Source organism: Chiloscyllium punctatum, chromosome 18 (genome assembly GCF_047496795.1).
Source record: "Chiloscyllium punctatum isolate Juve2018m chromosome 18, sChiPun1.3, whole genome shotgun sequence".
Taxonomy (NCBI): Eukaryota; Metazoa; Chordata; class Chondrichthyes; order Orectolobiformes; family Hemiscylliidae; genus Chiloscyllium; species Chiloscyllium punctatum.
In genome coordinates, this window is record NC_092756.1 from 50579057 (window position 1) to 50596885 (window position 17829).

General features: G+C 46.5%; 9 non-coding genes across 9 annotated transcripts; all 9 read left to right on the forward strand.

Annotated features, from left to right (window-relative positions):
• The first annotated feature begins 2386 nt into the window (after nt 1-2386).
• On the forward strand, nt 2387-2459 carry trnav-uac (transfer RNA valine (anticodon UAC)). Its single transcript has one exon. It is a non-coding gene; the product is annotated as a tRNA-Val (tRNA).
• A 1659-nt stretch (nt 2460-4118) lies between these two features.
• On the forward strand, nt 4119-4200 carry trnal-aag (transfer RNA leucine (anticodon AAG)). The gene has a single exon. It is a non-coding gene; the product is annotated as a tRNA-Leu (tRNA).
• A 1125-nt stretch (nt 4201-5325) lies between these two features.
• On the forward strand, nt 5326-5398 carry trnaa-ugc (transfer RNA alanine (anticodon UGC)). The gene has a single exon. It is a non-coding gene; the product is annotated as a tRNA-Ala (tRNA).
• A 1660-nt stretch (nt 5399-7058) lies between these two features.
• Nucleotides 7059-7140, forward strand: trnal-aag (transfer RNA leucine (anticodon AAG)). The gene has a single exon. It is a non-coding gene; the product is annotated as a tRNA-Leu (tRNA).
• Nucleotides 7141-8265: 1125 nt separating this feature from the next.
• On the forward strand, nt 8266-8338 carry trnaa-ugc (transfer RNA alanine (anticodon UGC)). The gene has a single exon. It is a non-coding gene; the product is annotated as a tRNA-Ala (tRNA).
• A 1660-nt stretch (nt 8339-9998) lies between these two features.
• trnal-aag (transfer RNA leucine (anticodon AAG)) lies at nt 9999-10080 on the forward strand. The gene has a single exon. It is a non-coding gene; the product is annotated as a tRNA-Leu (tRNA).
• A 1125-nt stretch (nt 10081-11205) lies between these two features.
• trnav-uac (transfer RNA valine (anticodon UAC)) lies at nt 11206-11278 on the forward strand. The gene has a single exon. It is a non-coding gene; the product is annotated as a tRNA-Val (tRNA).
• A 2867-nt stretch (nt 11279-14145) lies between these two features.
• trnai-uau (transfer RNA isoleucine (anticodon UAU)) lies at nt 14146-14218 on the forward strand. The gene has a single exon. It is a non-coding gene; the product is annotated as a tRNA-Ile (tRNA).
• Nucleotides 14219-15878: 1660 nt separating this feature from the next.
• trnal-aag (transfer RNA leucine (anticodon AAG)) lies at nt 15879-15960 on the forward strand. The gene has a single exon. It is a non-coding gene; the product is annotated as a tRNA-Leu (tRNA).
• The last annotated feature ends 1869 nt before the right edge of the window (nt 15961-17829 follow it).

Genomic DNA, 17829 nt, shown 5'->3' on the forward strand with positions numbered 1-17829 from the left:
AGCAACAGCAATGAAAGAAATTCCACTCTCAGAGGAACCTCTGGACCTGTGCTTTCATAGCGTCGCTAGTATTAAGGTGCGCCCCGAGATCTAAGCCAGGTTGGAACGGAAACGGAGGAATCGACAGAGAGGCTACAGAATGACATCGCATCCATTTGGTTTTCATTAAATCACTGACGAGCAGGAAAATGTAAACGGGGAGGGCGAGTGGGGAAGTGAGGCAGTTGCAGCTCTGGAGAAAGTCCTTCGTTGTGATTCACTCAGCAACCAGAGACGTGACGGTGACTCAGGCGTGAGAGCTCTTCACATCGTGAACAAAAAGCAATCAAGGGCAGTTAGCACCTCTTCCGGAGTGGGGGTGGGGTGAGGTAATTACCTTTTGACTTCTGTTACTATGTTCGGAAACTGCCTTTTGGATTGAGGTGAAGAGAAACTGCATTTCTAAAAAGCACCATGGAACTTGTTAAACTTTATTGAGTCGCTTTTTCTCATCGATTCCCACACAGGTTTCCAACTCAGTTGGTATCCATGAGGCTCATGTCCAGGTGCAATCTGCAGCAAATTGCACGGTTAGGTAAAAGGCAAGGAAAGTGGCATCTCGAACCGGCCCCGAGGTCAGACCTTCCTCACAATGTAATCTGTCCTTCTCGGATTGTAATGCTACCTCCGGTTTTAGGGTGGAACATTCTTTGGGAACCTTATTCTGCAAAACAGACACAGTGACTGAAACTATGCTGCACGGTATGATTTGGGACACGGCCTGCTCAGCTTTGTGCATTTCCCCTGTAGTCCGGTGTGTTTCATGTTCCGTGTAAACGTGAACGTTGTCCTGTTTCGAGCAATGGGTGAAATCATTGAGCAAAGCAAGAATCGAAATTGCAGTAATGTCAAGTAGCTCATGGTAATTTGACCCAATCATAACCGATCATATATTCTCACGCACTCACAGATACATCTGTCGCTGAATCGAGTCTGAGAAGATAGACTCAGTTTACCAGTGATTTTTGTCTGGATTGATGGGCTATCGTTAACTGCTGAGAAATTGATATTGTAGACGGGCACATCCCAGCAGCTGTGCGAGTCGGAGAGGGATCATGGAACCCTTTTCACGTGAGTTTACATCTGTTGTTATGCAGGAACACAATTGGAAGTGGAAGAAAATGGAGTCGTGGGCGTGTTGGTAGTGTGGGAGAGCGGTCTAAGGCGCTGGATTAAGGCTCCAGTCTCGACAGAGGCGTGGGTTCGAATCCCACCGCTGCCATTTCTGCGGAGCAGCTAGTTTAAATGCTGTTTCGATCCCCTGCGGCATTTCTGTTTAAAACAGAAGCAAAATGAGTTTGCTTCCCGGGGAATTGATTGTGCTGTTGGTAAGTGCCGAATTTTCCAAAGGGTCTGTGCTGTCATGATCGTGTTCGCCTCCCGCGCGGAAAATCGCCAGCGGCTCTACTGTTGCTTTCTGTTCCAGGCAAGTTGAGCTTTTACTGGAACCGAATGGAGACTGCTATTTCATCGTTGTTGCGAAACAGACTCCTACGGTGACTCGACTCGTCGTTATTTGGTTTTCTGGCCAATGAGAAAATCGTTCCAATGTATTTCGATGTCATATGTTATTGAATTTCTCCCACTTCCTTCATTTCAGTCCTGGAGTCATCGGAAGGGAAAGGTAATCTAATCGAGACTGTGATTGGTGAAATTCACTTTTTATGGCCCATTCTTATTATGTTCTTTTTTTGTCTCTTTGCAGCATTGTCTGGGAAGTGGTGGTGCACTCAGGCTCCAGTATGTTTGAAAGAGTAGTTTGGAATTGCCCTGTTGTTAGTTGTGTGATTACGTTATGGCTCATGCCCCCTGACTGTCTCACATTTAGCATTCATGCTCGCTGTGTCTGAAAATGCATTTGGTTTTCCCGTTTTGTTTGTGTTCCGTGTTAAATACTTTCTGTTTTGCGATTCGCTCAATACATTACGAATTAACAGGGTTTCTGAGGTAACTTCCAGCTGCAAAAATCCTCAACTGAGAATCTGGGAAATTTTCACGGAGTATGGTCAGTCGGAGCAAAAGTAAGGAAGTCGTTCGTTTCTGCAGTGTTTCACAATGCTACCTTTCCCGTGAGCAGTCGAACAGACGAAAAGATTTTGCCACAGACTGCGACGGTAAGCTCCGCAAAAACGTAATTCTTTAAAGCAGGTGTAAGCGACACAACGTTATTGGGATACACCGCGTGGAAACAGATACTTCGGTGTATCTCGTCCATGCTCACCACATAGCCAAAATTAAACAAGTCCCATTAAACAACGAGCTAACGGAAAGAGAAAGGTGAAAGGTCGAATGGCTTCAACTTTCAGTGCTGGATGCCACTGGGCTGCAGCGGGGATGACCGAGGATTGTTTCTGTAGTGTAGTGGTCATCACGTTCGCCTTACACGCGAAAGGTCCCCAGTTCGAAACTGGGCAGAAACTGCTTTGCTCTTCAACTGCAGCCTTTGACATCGACAAGAACGGAGCTTTCTTGCTTGCTTTCCCATGTGCAAACCTGCCTTCGAGTTTGCTCGAATAAATCGTCGCTCGTAGTGCAATGCAATGCCGCTCCGTTTAATTACTGTGCAAAAGCATTGTAAAGTTTTTCTCCAACCTGGTTCTGATCATATGCCATTCTGTTTGAGAGTGTAGTTACCCCCTTCTGATCCTTCCACGAAAAGCATTACCGCATTCGCATTCCTTGCGCAGGCGGCCCGGTTCAAAGACAGGGAAGAAGCTGATGTGCTGGTGTCACAGTGCACCACGGATTCCTCAACTAGTCTGTCTGTCAAATGTATCCCAAAGTCGTCTCTGAAAGACCTCATTTGGAAGGTGTCTGTCGTTATTCAACGTGTGAGAATTGGCACCAGAGGTCCTGAATCATGTTTTGGAGCAGTTCGCACGTTAGTGGCTCATTCAATCAGCAACAGCAATGAAAGAAATTCCACTCTCAGAGGAACCTCTGGACCTGTGCTTTCATAGCGTCGCTAGTATTAAGGTGCGCCCCGAGATCTAAGCCAGGTTGGAACGGAAACGGAGGAATCGACAGAGAGGCTACAGAATGACATCGCATCCATTTGGTTTTCATTAAATCACTGACGAGCAGGAAAATGTAAACGGGGAGGGCGAGTGGGGAAGTGAGGCAGTTGCAGCTCTGGAGAAAGTCCTTCGTTGTGATTCACTCAGCAACCAGAGACGTGACGGTGACTCAGGCGTGAGAGCTCTTCACATCGTGAACAAAAAGCAATCAAGGGCAGTTAGCACCTCTTCCGGAGTGGGGGTGGGGTGAGGTAATTACCTTTTGACTTCTGTTACTATGTTCGGAAACTGCCTTTTGGATTGAGGTGAAGAGAAACTGCATTTCTAAAAAGCACCATGGAACTTGTAAAACTTTATTGAGTCGCTTTTTCTCATCGATTCCCACACAGGTTTCCAACTCAGTTGGTATCCATGAGGCTCATGTCCAGGTGCAATCTGCAGCAAATTGCACGGTTAGGTAAAAGGCAAGGAAAGTGGCATCTCGAACCGGCCCCGAGGTCAGACCTTCCTCACAATGTAATCTGTCCTTCTCGGATTGTAATGCTACCTCCGGTTTTAGGGTGGAACATTCTTTGGGAACCTTATTCTGCAAAACAGACACAGTGACTGAAACTATGCTGCACGGTATGATTTGGGGCACGGCCTGCTCAGCTTTGTGCATTTCCCCTGTAGTCCGGTGTGTTTCATGTTCCGTGTAAACGTGAACGTAATCCTGTTTCGAGCAATGGGTGAAATCATTGAGCAAAGCAAGAATCGAAATTGCAGTAATGTCAAGTAGCTCATGGTAATTTGACCCAATCATAACCGATCATATATTCTCACGCACTCACAGATACATCTGTAGCTGAATCGAGTCTGAGAAGATAGACTCAGTTTACCAGTGATTTTTGACTGGATTGATGGGCTATCGTTAACTGCTGAGAAATTGATATTGTAGACGGGCACATCCCAGCAGCTGTGCGAGTCGGAGAGGGATCATGGAACCCTTTTCACGTGAGTTTACGTCTGTTGTTATTTAGGAACACAATTGGAAGTGCAAGAAAATGGAGTCGTGGGCGTGTTGGTAGTGTGGCCGAGCGGTCTAAGGCGCTGGATTAAGGCTCCAGTCCCGACAGAGGCGTGGGTTCGAATCCCACCGCTGCCATTTCTGCGGAGCAGCTAGTTTAAATGCTGTTTCGATCCCCTGCGGCATTTCTGTTTAAAACAGAAGCAAAATGAGTTTGCTTCCCGGGGAATTGATTGTGGTGTTGGTAAGTGCCGAATTTTCCAAAGTGTCTGTGCTGTCATGCTCGTGTTCGCCTCCCGCGCGGAAAATCGCCAGCGGCTCTACTCTTGCTTTCTGTTCCAGGCAAGTTGAGCTTTTACTGGAACCGAATGGAGACTGCTATTTCATCGTTGTTGCGAAACAGAGTCCTACGGTGACTCGACTCGTCGTTATTTGGTTTTCTGGCCAATGAGAAAATCGTTCCAATGTATTTCGATGTCATATGTTATTGAATTTCTCCCACTTCCTTCATTTCAGTCCTGGAGTCATCGGAAGGGAAAGGTAATCTAATCGAGACTGTGATTGGTGAAATTCACTTTTTATGGCCCATTCTTATTATGTTCTTTTTTTGTCTCTTTGCAGCATTGTCTGGGAAGTGGTGGTGCACTCAGGCTCCAGTATGTTTGAAAGAGTAGTTTGGAATTGCCCTGTTGTTAGTTATGTGATTACGTTATGGCTCATGCACCCTGACTGTCTCACATTTAGCATTCATGCTCGCTGTGTCTGAAAATGCATTTGGTTTTCCCGTTTTGTTTGTGTTCCGTGTTAAATGCTTTCTGTTTTGCGATTCGCTCAATACATTACGAATTAACAGGGTTTCTGAGGTAACTTCCAGCTGCAAAAATCCTCAACTGAGAATCTGGGAAATTTTCACGGAGTATGGTCAGTCGGAGCAAAAGTAAGGAAGTCGTTCGTTTCTGCAGTGTTTCACAATGCTACCTTTCCCGTGAGCAGTCGAACAGACGAAAAGATTTTGCCACAGACTGCGACGGTAAGCTCCGCAAAAACGTAATTCTTTAAAGCAGGTGTAAGCGACACAACGTTATTGGGGAACACCGCGTGGAAACAGATACTTCGGTGTATCTCGTCCATGCTCACCACATAGCCAAAATTAAACAAGTCCCATTAAACAACGAGCTAACGGAAACAGAAAGGTGAAAGGTCGAATGGCTTCAACTTTCAGTGCTGGATGCCACTGAGCTGCAGCGCGGACGACCGAGGCTTGTTTCTGTAGTGTAGTGGTCATCACGTTCGCCTTGCACGCGAAAGGTCCCCAGTTCGAAACTGGGCAGAAACTGCTTTGCTCTTCAACTGCAGCCTTTGACATCGACAAGAACGGAGCTTTCTTGCTTGCTTTCCCATGTGCAAACCTGCCTTCGAGTTTGCTCGAATAAATCGTCGCTCGTAGTGCAATGCAATGCCGCTCCGTTTAATTACTGTGCAAAAGCATTGTAAAGTTTTTCTCCAACCTGGTTCTGATCATATGCCATTCTGTTTGAGAGTGTAGTTACCCCCTTCTGATCCTTCCACGAAAAGCATTACCGCATTCGCATTCCTTGCGCAGGCGGCCCGGTTCAAAGACAGGGAAGAAGCTGATGTGCTGGTGTCACAGTGCACCACGGATTCCTCAACTAGTCTGTCTGTCAAATGTATCCCAAAGTCGTCTCTGAAAGACCTCATTTGGAAGGTGTCTGTCGTTATTCAACGTGTGAGAATTGGCACCAGAGGTCCTGAATCATGTTTTGGAGCAGTTCGCACGTTAGTGGCTCATTCAATCAGCAACAGCAATGAAAGAAATTCCACTCTCAGAGGAACCTCTGGACCTGTGCTTTCATAGCGTCGCTAGTATTAAGGTGCGCCCCGAGATCTAAGCCAGGTTGGAACGGAAACGGAGGAATCGACAGAGAGGCTACAGAATGACATCGCATCCATTTGGTTTTCATTAAATCACTGACGAGCAGGAAAATGTAAACGGGGAGGGCGAGTGGGGAAGTGAGGCAGTTGCAGCTCTGGAGAAAGTCCTTCGTTGTGATTCACTCAGCAACCAGAGACGTGACGGTGACTCAGGCGTGAGAGCTCTTCACATCGTGAACAAAAAGCAATCAAGGGCAGTTAGCACCTCTTCCGGAGTGGGGGTGGGGTGAGGTAATTACCTTTTGACTTCTGTTACTATGTTCGGAAACTGCCTTTTGGATTGAGGTGAAGAGAAACTGCATTTCTAAAAAGCACCATGGAACTTGTTAAACTTTATTGAGTCGCTTATTCTCATCGATTCCCACACAGGTTTCCAACTCAGTTGGTATCCATGAGGCTCATGTCCAGGTGCAATCTGCAGCAAATTGCACGGTTAGGTAAAAGGCAAGGAAAGTGGCATCTCGAACCGGCCCCGAGGTCAGACCTTCCTCACAATGTAATCTGTCCTTCTCGGATTGTAATGCTACCTCCGGTTTTAGGGTGGAACATTCTTTGGGAACCTTATTCTGCAAAACAGACACAGTGACTGAAACTATGCTGCACGGTATGATTTGGGACACGGCCTGCTCAGCTTTGCGCATTTCCCCTGTAGTCCGGTGTGTTTCATGTTCCGTGTAAACGTGAAAGTTGTCCTGTTTCGAGCAATGGGTGAAATCATTGAGCAAAGCAAGAATCGAAATTGCAGTAATGTCAAGTAGCTCATGGTAATTTGACCCAATCATAACCGATCATATATTCTCACGCACTCACAGATACATCTGTAGCTGAATCGAAGTCTGAGAAGATAGACTCAGTTTACCAGTGATTTTTGTCTGGATTGATGGGCTATCGTTAACTGCTGAGAAATTGATATTGTAGACGGGCACATCCCAGCAGCTGTGCGAGTCGGAGAGGGATCATGGAACCCTTTTCACGTGAGTTTACATCTGTTGTTATGCAGGAACACAATTGGAAGTGCAAGAAAATGGAGTCGTGGGCGTGTTGGTAGTGTGGCCGAGCGGTCTAAGGCGCTGGATTAAGGCTCCAGTCTCGACAGAGGCGTGGGTTCGAATCCCACCGCTGCCATTTCTGCGGAGCAGCTAGTTTAAATGCTGTTTCGATCCCCTGCGGCATTTCTGTTTAAAACAGAAGCAAAATGAGTTTGCTTCCCGGGGAATTGATTGTGGTGTTGGTAAGTGCCGAATTTTCCAAAGTGTCTGTGCTGTCATGCTCGTGTTCGCCTCCCGCGCGGAAAATCGCCAGCGGCTCTACTCTTGCTTTCTGTTCCAGGCAAGTTGAGCTTTTACTGGAACCGAATGGAGACTGCTATTTCATCGTTGTTGCGAAACAGAGTCCTACGGTGACTCGACTCGTCGTTATTTGGTTTTCTGGCCAATGAGAAAATCGTTCCAATGTATTTCGATGTCATATGTTATTGAATTTCTCCCACTTCCTTCATTTCAGTCCTGGAGTCATCGGAAGGGAACGGTAATCTAATCGAGACTGTGATTGGTGAAATTCACTTTTTATGGCCCATTCTTCTAATGTTCTTTTTTTGTCTCTTTGCAGCGTTGTCTGGGAAGTGGTGGTGCACTCAGGCTCCAGTATGTTTGAAAGAGTAGTTTGGAATTGCCCTGTTGTTAGTTGTGTGATTACGTTATGGCTCATGCCCCCTGACTGTCTCACATTTAGCATTCATGCTCGCTGTGTCTGAAAATGCATTTGGTTTTCCCGTTTTGTTTGTGTTCCGTGTTAAATGCTTTCTGTTTTGCGATTCGCTCAATACATTACGAATTAACAGGGTTTCTGAGGTAACTTCCAGCTGCAAAAATCCTCAACTGAGAATCTGGGAAATTTTCACGGAGTATGGTCAGTCGGAGCAAAAGTAAGGAAGTCGTTCGTTTCTGCAGTGTTTCACAATGCTACCTTTCCCGTGAGCAGTCGAACAGACGAAAAGATTTTGCCACAGACTGCGACGGTAAGCTCCGCAAAAACGTAATTCTTTAAAGCAGGTGTAAGCGACACAACGTTATTGGGGTACACCGCGTGGAAACAGATACTTCGGTGTATCTCGTCCATGCTCACCACATAGCCAAAATTAAACAAGTCCCATTAAACAACGAGCTAACGGAAACAGAAAGGTGAAAGGTCGAATGGCTTCAACTTTCAGTGCTGGATGCCACTGAGCTGCAGGGGGGACGACCGAGGCTTGTTTCTGTAGTGTAGTGGTCATCACGTTCGCCTTGCACGCGAAATGTCCCCAGTTCGAAACTGGGCAGAAACTGCCTTGCTTTTCAACTGCAGCCTTTGACATCGACAAGAACGGAGCTTTCTTGCTTGCTTTCCCATGTGCAAACCTGCCTTCGAGTTTGCTCGAATAAATCGTCGCTCGTAGTGCAATGCAATGCCGCTCCGTTTAATTACTGTGCAAAAGCATTGTAAAGTTTTTCTCCAACCTGGTTCTGATCATATGCCATTCTGTTTGAGAGTGTAGTTACCCCCTTCTGATCCTTCCACGAAAAGCATTACCGCATTCGCATTCCTTGCGCAGGCGGCCCGGTTCAAAGACAGGGAAGAAGCTGATGTGCTGGTGTCACAGTGCACCACGGATTCCTCAACTAGTCTGTCTGTCAAATGTATCCCAAAGTCGTCTCTGAAAGACCTCATTTGGAAGGTGTCTGTCGTTATTCAACGTGTGAGAATTGGCACCAGAGGTCCTGAATAATGTTTTGGAGCAGTTCGCACGTTAGTGGCTCATTCAATCAGCAACAGCAATGAAAGAAATTCCACTCTCAGAGGAACCTCTGGACCTGTGCTTTCATAGCGTCGCTAGTATTAAGGTGCGCCCCGAGATCTAAACCAGGTTGGAACGGAAACGGAGGAATCGACAGAGAGGCTACAGAATGACATCGCATCCATTTGGTTTTCATTAAATCACTGACGAGCAGGAAAATGTAAACGGGGAGGGCGAGTGGGGAAGTGAGGCAGTTGCAGCTCTGGAGAAAGTCCTTCGTTGTGATTCACTCAGCAACCAGAGACGTGACGGTGACTCAGGCGTGAGAGCTCTTCACATCGTGAACAAAAAGCAATCAAGGGCAGTTAGCACCTCTTCCGGAGTGGGGGTGGGGTGAGGTAATTACCTTTTGACTTCTGTTACTATGTTCGGAAACTGCCTTTTGGATTGAGGTGAAGAGAAACTGCATTTCTAAAAAGCACCATGGAACTTGTTAAACTTTATTGAGTCGCTTATTCTCATCGATTCCCACACAGGTTTCCAACTCAGTTGGTATCCATGAGGCTCATGTCCAGGTGCAATCTGCAGCAAATTGCACGGTTAGGTAAAAGGCAAGGAAAGTGGCATCTCGAACCGGCCCCGAGGTCAGACCTTCCTCACAATGTAATCTGTCCTTCTCGGATTGTAATGCTACCTCCGGTTTTAGGGTGGAACATTCTTTGGGAACCTTATTCTGCAAAACAGACACAGTGACTGAAACTATGCTGCACGGTATGATTTGGGACACGGCCTGCTCAGCTTTGTGCATTTCCCCTGTAGTCCGGTGTGTTTCATGTTCCGTGTAAACGTGAAAGTTGTCCTGTTTCGAGCAATGGGTGAAATCATTGAGCAAAGCAAGAATCGAAATTGCAGTAATGTCAAGTAGCTCATGGTAATTTGACCCAATCATAACCGATCATATATTCTCACGCACTCACAGATACATCTGTAGCTGAATCGAAGTCTGAGAAGATAGACTCAGTTTACCAGTGATTTTTGTCTGGATTGATGGGCTATCGTTAACTGCTGAGAAATTGATATTGTAGACGGGCACATCCCAGCAGCTGTGCGAGTCGGAGAGGGATCATGGAACCCTTTTCACGTGAGTTTACATCTGTTGTTATGCAGGAACACAATTGGAAGTGCAAGAAAATGGAGTCGTGGGCGTGTTGGTAGTGTGGCCGAGCGGTCTAAGGCGCTGGATTAAGGCTCCAGTCTCGACAGAGGCGTGGGTTCGAATCCCACCGCTGCCATTTCTGCGGAGCAGCTAGTTTAAATGCTGTTTCGATCCCCTGCGGCATTTCTGTTTAAAACAGAAGCAAAATGAGTTTGCTTCCCGGGGAATTGATTGTGGTGTTGGTAAGTGCCGAATTTTCCAAAGTGTCTGTGCTGTCATGCTCGTGTTCGCCTCCCGCGCGGAAAATCGCCAGCGGCTCTACTCTTGCTTTCTGTTCCAGGCAAGTTGAGCTTTTACTGGAACCGAATGGAGACTGCTATTTCATCGTTGTTGCGAAACAGAGTCCTACGGTGACTCGACTCGTCGTTATTTGGTTTTCTGGCCAATGAGAAAATCGTTCCAATGTATTTCGATGTCATATGTTATTGAATTTCTCCCACTTCCTTCATTTCAGTCCTGGAGTCATCGGAAGGGAACGGTAATCTAATCGAGACTGTGATTGGTGAAATTCACTTTTTATGGCCCATTCTTCTAATGTTCTTTTTTTGTCTCTTTGCAGCGTTGTCTGGGAAGTGGTGGTGCACTCAGGCTCCAGTATGTTTGAAAGAGTAGTTTGGAATTGCCCTGTTGTTAGTTGTGTGATTACGTTATGGCTCATGCCCCCTGACTGTCTCACATTTAGCATTCATGCTCGCTGTGTCTGAAAATGCATTTGGTTTTCCCGTTTTGTTTGTGTTCCGTGTTAAATGCTTTCTGTTTTGCGATTCGCTCAATACATTACGAATTAACAGGGTTTCTGAGGTAACTTCCAGCTGCAAAAATCCTCAACTGAGAATCTGGGAAATTTTCACGGAGTATGGTCAGTCGGAGCAAAAGTAAGGAAGTCGTTCGTTTCTGCAGTGTTTCACAATGCTACCTTTCCCGTGAGCAGTCGAACAGACGAAAAGATTTTGCCACAGACTGCGACGGTAAGCTCCGCAAAAACGTAATTCTTTAAAGCAGGTGTAAGCGACACAACGTTATTGGGGTACACCGCGTGGAAACAGATACTTCGGTGTATCTCGTCCATGCTCACCACATAGCCAAAATTAAACAAGTCCCATTAATCAACGAGCTAACGGAAACAGAAAGGTGAAAGGTCGAATGGCTTCAACTTTCAGTGCTGGATGCCACTGAGCTGCAGCGCGGACGACCGAGGCTTGTTTCTGTAGTGTAGTGGTCATCACGTTCGCCTTACACGCGAAAGGTCCCCAGTTCGAAACTGGGCAGAAACTGCTTTGCTCTTCAACTGCAGCCTTTGACATCGACAAGAACGGAGCTTTCTTGCTTGCTTTCCCATGTGCAAACCTGCCTTCGAGTTTGCTCGAATAAATCGTCGCTCGTAGTGCAATGCAATGCCGCTCCGTTTAATTACTGTGCAAAAGCATTGTAAAGTTTTTCTCCAACCTGGTTCTGATCATATGCCATTCTGTTTGAGAGTGTAGTTACCCCCTTCTGATCCTTCCACGAAAAGCATTACCGCATTCGCATTCCTTGCGCAGGCGGCCCGGTTCAAAGACAGGGAAGAAGCTGATGTGCTGGTGTCACAGTGCACCACGGATTCCTCAACTAGTCAGTCTGTCAAATGTATCCCAAAGTCGTCTCTGAAAGACCTCATTTGGAAGGTGTCTGTCGTTATTCAACGTGTGAGAATTGGCACCAGAGGTCCTGAATCATGTTTTGGAGCAGTTCGCACGTTAGTGGCTCATTCAATCAGCAACAGCAATGAAAGAAATTCCACTCTCAGAGGAACCTCTGGACCTGTGCTTTCATAGCGTCGCTAGTATTAAGGTGCGCCCCGAGATCTAAGCCAGGTTGGAACGGAAACGGAGGAATCGACAGAGAGGCTACAGAATGACATCGCATCCATTTGGTTTTCATTAAATCACTGACGAGCAGGAAAATGTAAACGGGGAGGGCGAGTGGGGAAGTGAGGCAGTTGCAGCGCTGGAGAAAGTCCTTCGTTGTGATTCACTCAGCAACCAGAGACGTGACGGTGACTCAGGCGTGAGAGCTCTTCACATCGTGAACAAAAAGCAATCAAGGGCAGTTAGCACCTCTTCCGGAGTGGGGGTGGGGTGAGGTAATTACCTTTTGACTTCTGTTACTATGTTCGGAAACTGCCTTTTGGATTGAGGTGAAGAGAAACTGCATTTCTAAAAAGCACCATGGAACTTGTTAAACTTTATTGAGTCGCTTATTCTCATCGATTCCCACACAGGTTTCCAACTCAGTTGGTATCCATGAGGCTCATGTCCAGGTGCAATCTGCAGCAAATTGCACGGTTAGGTAAAAGGCAAGGAAAGTGGCATCTCGAACCGGCCCCGAGGTCAGACCTTCCTCACAATGTAATCTGTCCTTCTCGGATTGTAATGCTACCTCCGGTTTTAGGGTGGAACATTCTTTGGGAACCTTATTCTGCAAAACAGACACAGTGACTGAAACTATGCTGCACGGTATGATTTGGGACACGGCCTGCTCAGCTTTGTGCATTTCCCCTGTAGTCCGGTGTGTTTCATGTTCCGTGTAAACGTGAAAGTTGTCCTGTTTCGAGCAATGGGTGAAATCATTGAGCAAAGCAAGAATCGAAATTGCAGTAATGTCAAGTAGCTCATGGTAATTTGACCCAATCATAACCGATCATATATTCTCACGCACTCACAGATACATCTGTAGCTGAATCGAAGTCTGAGAAGATAGACTCAGTTTACCAGTGATTTTTGTCTGGATTGATGGGCTATCGTTAACTGCTGAGAAATTGATATTGTAGACGGGCACATCCCAGCTGCTGTGCGAGTCGGAGAGGGATCATGGAACCCTTTTCACGTGAGTTTACATCTGTTGTTATGCAGGAACACAATTGGAAGTGCAAGAAAATGGAGACGTGGGCGTGTTGGTAGTGTGGCCGAGCGGTCTAAGGCGCTGGATAAAGGCTCCAGTCCCGACAGAGGCGTGGGTTCGAATCCCACCGCTGCCATTTCTGCGGAGCAGCTAGTTTAAATGCTGTTTCGATCCCCTGCGGCATTTCTGTTTAAAACAGAAGCAAAATGAGTTTGCTTCCCGGGGAATTGATTGTGGTGTTGGTAAGTGCCGAATTTTCCAAAGTGTCTGTGCTGTCATGCTCGTGTTCGCCTCCCGCGCGGAAAATCGCCAGCGGCTCGACTCTTGCTTTCTGTTCCAGGCAAGTTGAGCTTTTACTGGAACCGAATGGAGACTGCTATTTCATCGTTGTTGCGAAACAGAGTCCTACGGTGACTCGACTCGTCGTTATTTGGTTTTCTGGCCAATGAGAAAATCGTTCCAATGTATTTCGATGTCATATGTTATTGAATTTCTCCCACTTCCTTCATTTCATTCCTGGAGTCATCGGAAGGGAAAGGTAATCTAATCGAGACTGTGATTGGTGAAATTCACTTTTTATGGCCCATTCTTATTATGTTCTTCTTTTGTCTCTTTGCAGCATTGTCTGGGAAGTGGTGGTGCACTCAGGCTCCAGTATGTTTGAAAGAGTAGTTTGGAATTGCCCTGTTGTTAGTTGTGTGATTACGTTATGGCTCATGCCCCCTGACTGTCTCACATTTAGCATTCATGCTCGCTGTGTCTGAAAATGCATTTGGTTTTCCCGTTTTGTTTGTGTTCCGTGTTAAATGCTTTCTGTTTTGCGATTCGGTCAATACATTACGAATTAACAGGGTTTCTGAGGTAACTTCCAGCTGCAAAAATCCTCAACTGAGAATCTGGGAAATTTTCACGGAGTATGGTCAGTCGGAGCAAAAGTAAGGAAGTCATTCGTTTCTGCAGTGTTTCACAATGCTACCTTTCCCGTGAGCAGTCGAACAGACGAAAAGAGTTTGCCACAGACTGCGACGGTAAGCTCCGCAAAAACGTAATTCTTTAAAGCAGGTGTAAACGACACAACGTTATTGGGGTACACCGCGTGGAAACAGATACTTCGGTGTATCTCGTCCATGCTCACCACATAGCCAAAATTAAACAAGTCCCATTAAACAACGAGCTAACGGAAACAGAAAGGTGAAAGGTCGAATGGCTTCAACTTTCAGTGCTGGATGCCACTGAGCTGCCGCGGGGACGACCGAGGCTTGTTTCTGTAGTGTAGTGGTCATCACGTTCGCCTTATACGCGAAAGGTCCCCAGTTCGAAACTGGGCAGAAACTGCTTTGCTTTTCAACTGCAGCCTTTAACATCGACAAGAACGGAGCTTTCTTGCTTGCTTTCCCATGTGCAAACCTGCCTTCGAGTTTGCTCGAATAAATCGTCGCTCGTAGTGCAATGCAATGCCGCTCCGTTTAATTACTGTGCAAAAGCATTGTAAAGTTTTTCTCCAACCTGGTTCTGATCATATGCCATTCAGTTTGAGAGTGTAGTTACCCCCTTCTGATCCTTCCACGAAAAGCATTACCGCATTCGCATTCCTTGCGCAGGCGGCCCGGTTCAAAGACAGGGAAGAAGCTGATGTGCTGGTGTCACAGTGCACCACGGATTCCTCAACTAGTCTGTCTGTCAAATGTATCCCAAAGTCGTCTCTGAAAGACCTCATTTGGAAGGTGTCTGTCGTTATTCAACGTGTGAGAATTGGCATCAGAGGTCCTGAATCATGTTTTGGAGCAGTTCGCACGTTAGTGGCTCATTCAATCAGCAACAGCAATGAAAGAAATTCCACTCTCAGAGGAACCTCTGGACCTGTGCTTTCATAGCGTCGCTAGTATTAAGGTGCGCCCCGAGATCTAAGCCAGGTTGGAACGGAAACGGAGGAATCGACAGAGAGGCTACAGAATGACATCGCATCCATTTGGTTTTCATTAAATCACTGACGAGCAGGAAAATGTAAACGGGGAGGGCGAGTGGGGAAGTGAGGCAGTTGCAGCTCTGGAGAAAGTCCTTCGTTGTGATTCACTCAGCAACCAGAGACGTGACGGTGACTCAGGCGTGAGAGCTCTTCACATCGTGAACAAAAAGCAATCAAGGGCAGTTAGCACCTCTTCCGGAGTGGGGGTGGGGTGAGGTAATTACCTTTTGACTTCTGTTACTATGTTCGGAAACTGCCTTTTGGATTGAGGTGAAGAGAAACTGCATTTCTAAAAAGCACCATGGAACTTGTTAAACTTTATTGAGTCGCTTATTCTCATCGATTCCCACACAGATTTCCAACTCAGTTGGTATCCATGAGGCTCATGTCCAGGTGCAATCTGCAGCAAATTGCACGGTTAGGTAAAAGGCAAGGAAAGTGGCATCTCGAACCGGCCCCGAGGTCAGACCTTCCTCACAATGTAATCTGTCCTTCTCGGATTGTAATGCTACCTCCGGTTTTAGGGTGGAACATTCTTTGGGAACCTTATTCTGCAAAACAGACACAGTGACTGAAACTATGCTGCACGGTATGATTTGGGACACGGCCTGCTCAGCTTTGTGCATTTCCCCTGTAGTCCGGTGTGTTTCATGTTCCGTGTAAACGTGAAAGTTGTCCTGTTTCGAGCAATGGGTGAAATCATTGAGCAAAGCAAGAATCGAAATTGCAGTAATGTCAAGTAGCTCATGGTAATTTGACCCAATCATAACCGATCATATATTCTCACGCACTCACAGATACATCTGTAGCTGAATCGAAGTCTGAGAAGATAGACTCAGTTTACCAGTGATTTTTGTCTGGATTGATGGGCTATCGTTAACTGCTGAGAAATTGATATTGTAGACGGGCACATCCCAGCAGCTGTGCGAGTCGGAGAGGGATCATGGAACCCTTTTCACGTGAGTTTACATCTGTTGTTATGCAGGAACACAATTGGAAGTGCAAGAAAATGGAGGCGTGGGCGTGTTGGTAGTGTGGCCGAGCGGTCTAAGGCGCTGGATTAAGGCTCCAGTCTCGACAGAGGCGTGGGTTCGAATCCCACCGCTGCCATTTCTGCGGAGCAGCTAGTTTAAATGCTGTTTCGATCCCCTGCGGCATTTCTGTTTAAAACAGAAGCAAAATGAGTTTGCTTCCCGGGGAATTGATTGTGGTGTTGGTAAGTGCCGAATTTTCCAAAGTGTCTGTGCTGTCATGCTCGTGTTCGCCTCCCGCGCGGAAAATCGCCAGCGGCTCTACTCTTGCTTTCTGTTCCAGGCAAGTTGAGCTTTTACTGGAACCGAATGGAGACTGCTATTTCATCGTTGTTGCGAAACAGAGTCCTACGGTGACTCGACTCGTCGTTATTTGGTTTTCTGGCCAATGAGAAAATCGTTCCAATGTATTTCGATGTCATATGTTATTGAATTTCTCCCACTTCCTTCATTTCAGTCCTGGAGTCATCGGAAGGGAACGGTAATCTAATCGAGACTGTGATTGGTGAAATTCACTTTTTATGGCCCATTCTTATTATGTTCTTTTTTTGTCTCTTTGCAGCATTGTCTGGGAAGTGGTGGTGCACTCAGGCTCCAGTATGTTTGAAAGAGTAGTTTGGAATTGCCCTGTTGTTAGTTGTGTGATTACGTTATGGCTCATGCCCCCTGACTGTCTCACATTTAGCATTCATGCTCGCTGTGTCTGAAAATGCATTTGGTTTTCCCGTTTTGTTTGTGTTCCGTGTTAAATGCTTTCTGTTTTGCGATTCGGTCAATACATTACGAATTAACAGGGTTTCTGAGGTAACTTCCAGCTGCAAAAATCCTCAACTGAGAATCTGGGAAATTTTCACGGAGTATGGTCAGTCGGAGCAAAAGTAAGGAAGTCGTTCGTTTCTGCAGTGTTTCTCAATGCTACCTTTCCCGTGAGCAGTCGAACAGACGAAAAGATTTTGCCACAGACTGCGACGGTAAGCTCCGCAAAAACGTAATTCTTTAAAGCAGGTGTAAGCGACACAACGTTATTGGGGTACACCGCGTGGAAACAGATACTTCGGTGTATCTCGTCCATGCTCACCACATAGCCAAAATTAAACAAGTCCCATTAAACAACGAGCTAACGGAAACAGAAAGGTGAAAGGTCGAATGGCTTCAACTTTCAGTGCTGGATGCCACTGAGCTGCAGCGGGAACGACCGAGGCTTGTTTCTGTAGTGTAGTGGTCATCACGTTCGCCTTACACGCGAAAAGTCTCCAGTTCGAAACTGGGCAGAAACTGCTTTGCTCTTCAACTGCAGCCTTTGACATCGACAAGAACGGAGCTTTCTTGCTTGCTTTCCCATGTGCAAACCTGCCTTCGAGTTTGCTCGAATAAATCGTCGCTCGTAGTGCAATGCAATGCCGCTCCGTTTAATTACTGTGCAAAAGCATTGTAAAGTTTTTCTCCAACCTGGTTCTGATCATATGCCATTCAGTTTGAGAGTGTAGTTACCCCCTTCTGATCCTTCCACGAAAAGCATTACCGCATTCGCATTCCTTGCGCAGGCGGCCCGGTTCAAAGACAGGGAAGAAGCTGATGTGCTGGTGTCACAGTGCACCACGGATTCCTCAACTAGTCAGTCTGTCAAATGTATCCCAAAGTCGTCTCTGAAAGACCTCATTTGGAAGGTGTCTGTCGTTATTCAACGTGTGAGAATTGGCACCAGAGGTCCTGAATCATGTTTTGGAGCAGTTCGCACGTTAGTGGCTCATTCAATCAGCAACAGCAATGAAAGAAATTCCACTCTCAGAGGAACCTCTGGACCTGTGCTTTCATAGCGTCGCTAGTATTAAGGTGCGCCCCGAGATCTAAGCCAGGTTGGAACGGAAACGGAGGAATCGACAGAGAGGCTACAGAATGACATCGCATCCATTTGGTTTTCATTAAATCACTGACGAGCAGGAAAATG